We start from the raw sequence: 8,463 nt of genomic DNA on the forward strand, positions 1-8,463 counted from the left end.
CCTTTAATCCCAGCACTCAGGGGGCAGAGGCAGGCAGATCTCTGTGAGTTCAAAATCAGACTGCTTTACAGAGAAAGTTCCAGGGCAGCCAGGGCTACACAGAGGAACCCTGTCTTAAAAATCAAAATGACCAAAAAAAAAAAAAAAAAAACAAGAAAGAAAGAAGCCCTTTCCCTTATAGAAATTTTGCATTTGGATCCGCCGGGCGTTGGTGGCGCACGCCTTTAATCCCAGCACTCGGGAGGCAGAGGCAGGCGGATCGCTGTGAGTTCGAGACCAGCCTGGACTACCAAGCGAGTTCCAGGACAGCCTCCAAAGCCACAGAGAAACCCTGTCTCGAAAAACCAAAAAAAAAAAAAAAAAGAAATTTTGCATTTGGAATATAAAATACGCTGAAAACTGAAACTTTTTGTCCATTTAGAGGAAAGCCATGATTTACTTCCTCCCCTGAACATTATCACTTAACCATGGAGACCATATCAACTGAGAGAGACTTGAAAGCGCATGGGTTTTAGATGTGCTTCATTTCAAAGACTACAAAGCCAAGTCTCAGAGGTTGGCTGGTCCAAAGTGACAGGTGCCGGAGACAGAGCTGAAAGGCAACAGATGAGAAAGAACTCAAATGCCCCAACGTAAGCAAATGAAGGCATCTTGGACAGCTTCAGATCCCCAAATTCAAAAAACAAACAAGGATGGGTTTTCTTTTCTTACCTGGCCAGCACAAGCCAGAAGGCAGGCACACCCTTGCTTGATTTAAATACAAGTTCCATTCACCTCGACAGTTTTTCCTTCAGACATTCAACGAGTGGGCTGCACATTTGTGACAAAGCAGGTTTTGGGGTTTTTATTTCCAAAATTTCTATTGCAGAAAGCTTGAGGGCATCCTAAATTTCCTAACAGTAAGGGCTTTAAAACATGATAGTATATATATAAATTGTTTGGAATCTCCATCTTACCTAGTTCCAAACCCCACCCTCAGGGTGCCAAGTGGTGACCCCTCCCCTTGAGTTGCCTCAGTCTAGACTCCAGCCCTGAGAAAGCCCACCATTGGCGGCTCCACTCCCCACCCAGGGTATTAAAAGTCCCTACCTCGTGGGTTCTCCTTGTGGTTTTCTCATTTTCCCTTGGGCCACCTGGGAATGCTCTGCTCAGATTAACCCTGGATTTATTAATTCAGCCTGACTGGGTTATCACATCAGTGGCTGTGGGTTTCCAATAAGCAGGGATTTGAAACTTATCATAAATGATTCATTAAAAAGTAAGTCTATGTATACATACATACATTATGAAATTAGCATATATACATACATACACATATGTAGGTATGTATGTATATATGCTAATTTCATAATGTACAAAATAGTAGAATTAATCATGCCCGTAAGAGAATCCAATATTTCTAATGTTGATATAGTATCTCTCCAGCTATTATACTAGAATACCTTATTGTATGAGTGGACTCTTGTTTTCAATGCACAAAAGCAGGTGGTCAATAAAGTAAGCAGATGTAGAACAGCATCTTAATTTGACCTACTCATGATGGAGAGTTTTCTTATTAACCACTAGAAAGATTTTCCATGAATTTTTTTTTTTTTTTTTTTTTTTTTTTTTTTTGGTTTTTCGAGACAGGGTTTCTCTGTGGCTTTGGAGGCTGTCCTGGAACTCGCTTGGTAGTCCAGGCTGGTCTCGAACTCACAGCGATCCGCCTGCCTCTGCCTCCCGAGTGCTGGGATTAAAGGCGTGCGCCACCAACACCCGGCTTTCCATGAATTTTGACTAGAGAGATGGTTCAGAGGTTAAGAGCCCTGAATGTACTTACAGAGGACCAGGGTTTGATTCACAGAGCACATATGATGACTGACTCACAGCTGTCTGTGACTCCAGTTTCAGAAGACTCAATGTCCTCTTCTGGCCTCTGTGGGTATTGCATATATATATGTGGCACAGAAGTACATTCAGGGTTAAACACCCATGTACGTAAGATAATGCATATTATATCTCATAATATATAATATTTTATATTTTATAAAGTTAGGGATTATATTATATATTAAAACTAAATAATACATTTAATAGAATGTATACGATTATATATGTAGTTCTTTTGTAAAAGTTTAAAAATTAGAAAGGCGCGGGCGAGGTGGAACACGAGCCATAGAGAGTAAGAGCCATTGTTTATTACAGCAGCCCCGAGCGAGGGGGGCGCGAGGTGGAACCTGGATCGGCGAGGTGGAACACGAGCCATAGAGAGTAAGAGCCATTGTTTATTACAGCAGCCCCGAGCGAGGGGGGGTGGGGAGAGACAGGCATGGGAATGAGAAGAGGCAGGTAGAGAGAAGAACGTGGAGAGTGGAGAGTAAGGGGCGACCTCGTGGAGCTGCTCACTTAAAAGGCGAAGCTTGCGCATGCATGCTACTGAGTGATGTAGCGATGATTAGCACGCCCGTCATCAGGGGGTGGGCTCATCAGGGGGTGGGCTCAGTATGATGATGGAAGTTCCATATATATGTATACATATATATGATTTTAAAAAATATTTTCTATGGATGGGCAATATCCAGACAAGGATTTAATAACACACACACACACACACACACACACACACACACACACAGATATGCAGGTGTATATTTGTATTATTTTCTTTTCTGTTTTAGCCTTTGTTCAGTAGCGTTGCTATAATATCCAAAGCATAATATCTAAAAAAGAAATCAAGAAACCAATCTCATTTGCAATGGTTATAAAAAGGATAGAGCAGTTATGAATACATATAAGAGGTCAAAGATCCCTGCAGTTAAAATTACGAAGCCTTGATGAAAGACATTGAAGAAGATAAAAAAATATTTTTTGAGGTGGCATTTGGGCCTTGCTATGTTGCCCAGCTGGCTTCAGGCTTCTGGGTTCAGGTCACATTCCTGTTTTAGCCTTCCAAGTAGTTGAGATTACAGGTGTGTGTCACTACTAACACATATTTCTTTAGGAGTGACCGGATACCTTTTGATTAAGTATCCACTGAATAGCTACTGGGTGGTGAATTAATGCTAAACACATTAAGGCATAGTACATAAATAAGCCACTTAACACCTCAGTCACTGTTCTGTTCCCGTGAAGAGACACCACGACCAAGACAGTTCTTACAAGGGAAAGCATTTGACTGGGGGCTTGTTTACAGCTTCAGAGGTTGAGTTCATCACCATCATGGCAGGGAACGTGACAGGCATGGTGCTGGAAAAGTAGTGGGGAGCTACATCCTCATCTGTGCCTGGCATGGGCTTTTGAGACCTCAAAGCCTCCCTCCCTCCCGTGGCATGCTTTCTCCAAGAAAGCCACACCTCCTCATCCTTCTAATACTGCCAAGCTCTTCCCCTCCCTGGTGACTAAACATTCACATACACGAGGCTGTGGGGTCCATTCTTATTTAAACAACCACAATTTGTAAGTGAATATCACCCAACTAGAATTAATAGTTCAAATGGAATTTGTGTGTTTATCAACTATATTATTGTGGAGTTAACTGATTTCAAATGACATACACTTCCATTTTAAAAACAGAATAACTGGCTGTACAGCTTTGGTAGGTGTACAACATATTATTTTTTAGAACTTTGATCATAATCTACACTACCCCTGGCCTAGTGCACTAAAATTATCCCTGTCAGTCACGCTTCTGAGCTACCCAGTGAGGTAGGTAATGACTACCCTGGTCTAATGAGGGGTAATCTATAGCCCGGAGAAAATGACTGCAGCTTACCCAGGGAGTCCAAGCCAACGTGCAGACCGGTATCTTAGAGAACATTTTCACAAAACTTTCAGGATTTAAAATCTATAGTTTAGAGACTATTATGTATTCAAAATAATCCCACAGAAACAAAATGTATGAATCCATATACGCATCTACCTTAACCTGTTCTGACTGACATAGCTGAAATCCCATACGCTGTGACCAAAGGGGGTACACATTCCCACCTATTTCATTGACTCCTGGTTGTCAGGTGGTACTTATTCTGTGGTCTTTTACCTGAGTAGTTCCCTTGGGTCTTTTTAAAGTTAAGATTTTATTTTTATTTATTTTATTTATTTAGTTAGTTGGTTTTCTTGAGACACTGTTCCTCTGTAGCTTTGGAGGTTGTCCTGGAACTAGCTCTTGTAGACCAGGCTGATCTCAAGCTCGCAGAGATTCACCTGCCTCTGCCTCCTGAGTGCTGGGATTAAAGGCGTGCGCCACTACGGCCCGACTAAAGTTAAGGTTTTAAAAAGTATTTGTATGTGTATGAGTATAGGGTACATGTGGAGGTGAGAGGTCTCAGATGCCCCTGGAGCTGGAGTCACACGCAGTCATGGGCCCCCCAGTGTTGGTCCATGGAACAGAACTTGTGTTGTTTGCAAGCTGAGCAGTCTCTCCATTCCAAGGTTTGTTTGTTGAGGGCACAAGCCCCTTTCCTAAGGGCCCCGCCCGCATGATCCCCTCAAAGTCCCACCTCCTCACACCCTGGCATAAAATGGGTTTGGGATTTCAGCACACAAACTTGGGGGAAGACACAAATATCTGGTCCCTAACAAAATCTCTCATTGAGATTGTGTACCTAAACTAGATAACCTAACAGTTATTGGCAGTTTCAAATTCATTTGCTGTTTAATATATAGATATATATTTTCCAACAGCTCCCATTTGCCCTACAGCTAATGCAAGTGGAAGGAGGCGTACTGCAGATCAAACAACAACAAAAGTGAGAACAAAAACACACAAGGAGGCTGTTCTAACGTCTCCCATGGCAGTGGTGCTCAGCCTTGTCTTCTAAATCCCTTAGGGTTAGGCCCTGCACATAAACTCAGCCTGCAGGGGATCAGCCAGAGACTGAGAACACTGGGAGGGGTCATTAAAGGCCATTGGAGATTCAACCTCCCAGGATGTCCTCCACAAATTTTTATCTGCCTGGAGTGAATCACTGGTACAGCTACCCTTGAGGCCGGTTCACTAATAGATGGTACCTTCAAAACCAATCATTCCAGAGAAAACGCTTTCCCATCTTCTTGGCTCGAAATAGTTAAATGCTGACCACTGCTGACATCCTGCTTGTCTGCTCCCCTCCATTTTAGAGAAACTGGCTTCTGAATAATCTCTCTTGTACATGCATTTCAAAGGTGTGTAATTAACTGGTAACAGGTTGTTAGGTAGCTGATGAGGTGTGAACCAGCCTCTAATTTGTTTTCTTTATTTACAACTTGCCTTGCACTTGAAGATGACAGCGTGGTGTTTTTCATTCCCTGCTTCCTTCACCAGATTAAAAAGTGATTTGTGAAGCCATTTTTAATCCCTTAAATTCCATTAAAAGGGAATATCCAGGGGAGTCTTAATCAAGACATAATAGGCCCGAAAATGTGATCCCACATCAGCACGTCTGCTGTGGCCCTATTTCAGCTGTTTGCTACGGGTTTGCCTGCAGGTAATTGAACTCAGCCCCAACAATGACCTGCAGCTTCTGAAATAGCCTCCATGTTGGTACCAGCTTTGTTGCAAATGTTTGCAGCTAATATACTTTATTGCTTTAGAATTTATCATATAATCCAAAGCATAATTTATTATAAAATTATTATTTTATTATTAGTAAATCTGTGTGCCTTGCCTTCTATTTAATAAATTAAAAATAATCAATTTGAGAAGAAATTAAATGGAATGCAAATTACTCCTCTCCCACCCCCCACTCCCCCCACCCCTGCCAAAATCCCACAAGAAGATGCCACAGGAAAAAAAAAAAACGGCTGAATGTGGAATTCATATACAATCAAGAGGAGGAATTGGGAACCAGGGAACATTTTGAATTATTGGATGAATTTGAAATGACAAATGAAAATAGAAAATGTCCCCCCATTCTAAAATCCTATAACTAAAAATTAATATATAAAAATGTGTATAGAACTTCCCAAAACCCTAGTGTAGACAATTACCATGCAGCAAAACTCAGTATTAGTGGCATTGGATTTCTAACTTTTCAAAGCCTACACATCCATCTACAACTGTGTAGAGGCTGGGATATTTAAAAAATTTTTTTAAAAATTTATGTGTCTGTGGTTTTTGCCTATGTGTGTGTATATTCACCACGTGTTTGTCTGGTACCCTCAGAGATTGGAAAAGGGCATTGGATCCCCTGGATCTGAAGTTACAGATGCTTGTGAGCTTCTGGAAATTGAGCCCAGGTCCCCTGCAAGAGTAGCAAGTCCCATAAATGCAGAGCCATCTTCCCAGCCCCCGGATACTATTTTGGGGTATAGATATATTTTTCTCTATGAGCATGTGACCCTTTTTCAGGGGAGATGTCTACCTACCCCAGACAGGGAATGAATGACAGTCCAAAGCAAAGATGCTAACAAAGTCCTTCTTGGTGAACCCATGAGTTTATTAAGACTGCTTACAGGAGGTGTGGGTAAGGTGTTACTCCCAGGAGCAGAGATGCCTTGACAGCTGAATCACCAAGAGTTCATGCCAGCATGAGTGATGGCTCGTGAAATCTGGAACCCTGGACCTCACTACATGACTCACAGGCAGCTCAATAGATGTGAGTATTTTCCAGACAGCTCCCTTCATCTGAACTTCTTCCAGGTGGCTCAGCTTGTCCGAGGATGTCTCTAAGCAGACCTCATTGCTTATATAAGCTTGGGGACAGAGGGGCCTAGTACATTTGGTCAGTTTCCGGGAGTTCCTGGAACTTCTTAGTTGCTTACTTCCTGAGTCTCAAGGTGCCTCCCTTTTTAGTACATCCTGAGTCTTAAGGAACTTCCTTGAAGAACTGAATGCTTTACTTACATTTAGAACATCCTGCATCTTAATGAGATTTCCTCAGAGATAGATAATTTTATCCCCAAGGAAACTGCTTCCCAAAAGACATCAGAACTAGAAATTGTGATCATCTTTGTGTGATAGTAATAGCAGTGTTTACTGAGTTCTTCACACAAATTATGCATTGTTTTAGGTTCTTTGTTTTGTTAGCTTGGAGAATTTTCACAGTGAGTTTATGAATAGTATTATTAGACTTCTTATTTTATAAACAAAGGCAATGATGCTTAGTTTCACAGTTAAAAGTAACTTGCCCAAACTTACCCACTGCTGGGGAAACTAAAAACAAAATTGCCTGCCAACAGAAAATCTCTCCTCCAGATAGGAGGGAAAGAAAATGGCTTTGTTATTGAATAACCACTAAGTCAGAATGTGACCCTATTGTAGGCAAAGACAGAAAGAAATCTTATCCTTTAATATAACCAAGCAAATAAAGCACGTTACATACATGTTTTCAAGGTGAATAATTGTAGGCTCCAAGTAGAAGGACTTAATAGCAATACTTATACAAATCCTAACTTCATGTGGTGATGTGAGCATAGTTTACCAGCTTTATTCAAAGGCTGAGAACTTCTCATCTTTTAAGGGGTAGTTTGGGATCTTAGTGCAAGATGCTGATCAAATCTGTGTCCAGACGTTTATACAGAAACTTCCAGAAAGACCCCCCGGTTTTAGGTGCCTAGAGACGGACAGTCCTGGGCCTTAAAGCTGAGAAAGATTTATCTAGTTTCCAAAAGTATGTAAATCATACTTTTCAAAGGAGGCAGACATACTTATCATCACAAAAGTTTCCTAAGGAAAAGGCCTGGAGGGAAATTACCTGCCTTATGGTAACAGGGAGAATTAGATAAAACAGGCCTCTTATCTTTAATTTACCTCTTGTTCATTTATTGTTGGTGTTCTGGGTAGAACGGTAGGGTCAAAGGCTAAGCAGGTGCTTTACCGCTAGATGCCTGAGCTCCTTCTGTGGTTCCTTAGTTTTGTTAAGGTAAAAATAATAAATATGCTTTATGGAAATAAGAAAAGAGTTTATTTTGAGACAAATATGAGTGATCCAAGAGATCATGGGAAGTTCCTATGCAGGATGTGGACTTTTATAGCTACAGAACAGCCGACGTGAGCCAATGTGTTTAAGAAATACCCTGGTTGGGTGGAACAGGGAAATCCCTTCCATAGGTTTCAGAGGTTGTTGACAGCGGTCTCCGCTTTGGAGTTGATGGAGACTAGAGTTGCCACTGCAGGAATATTATGTAGAAGTCATCAGGATGTTAAGTGAGATATACAGAGGATATGACTGTGAAAGGGGCGGAAGATTAGAGAGGTCACTCAGGTTCAGAGCATTTGCTGCTCTTCCAAGGGACTTGAGTTCCCAGCACCCAACATAAGGTGGCTCCCAGCTGCCTGTAACTCTAGCTCCAGGGGACCCAGTGCCTTCACAGGTTTATACATCTGACACACACACACACACACACACACACACACACACACACACACACACACACACACACAGGATCTTATGAAAAATCAGGAAGAGGGTGTGTCACTAAAGGTAGCTGCAGATAACTTCTGCTGTGGATCTGCAATCCTCTTCACAAGCAAGGTGTTCTATTTAGCCCACTCCAGCACTCTGC

The sequence above is a fragment of the Mesocricetus auratus genome, unplaced genomic scaffold (assembly GCF_017639785.1).
Source record: "Mesocricetus auratus isolate SY011 unplaced genomic scaffold, BCM_Maur_2.0 Super-Scaffold_15014, whole genome shotgun sequence".
NCBI classification, from domain to species: domain Eukaryota; kingdom Metazoa; phylum Chordata; class Mammalia; order Rodentia; family Cricetidae; genus Mesocricetus; species Mesocricetus auratus.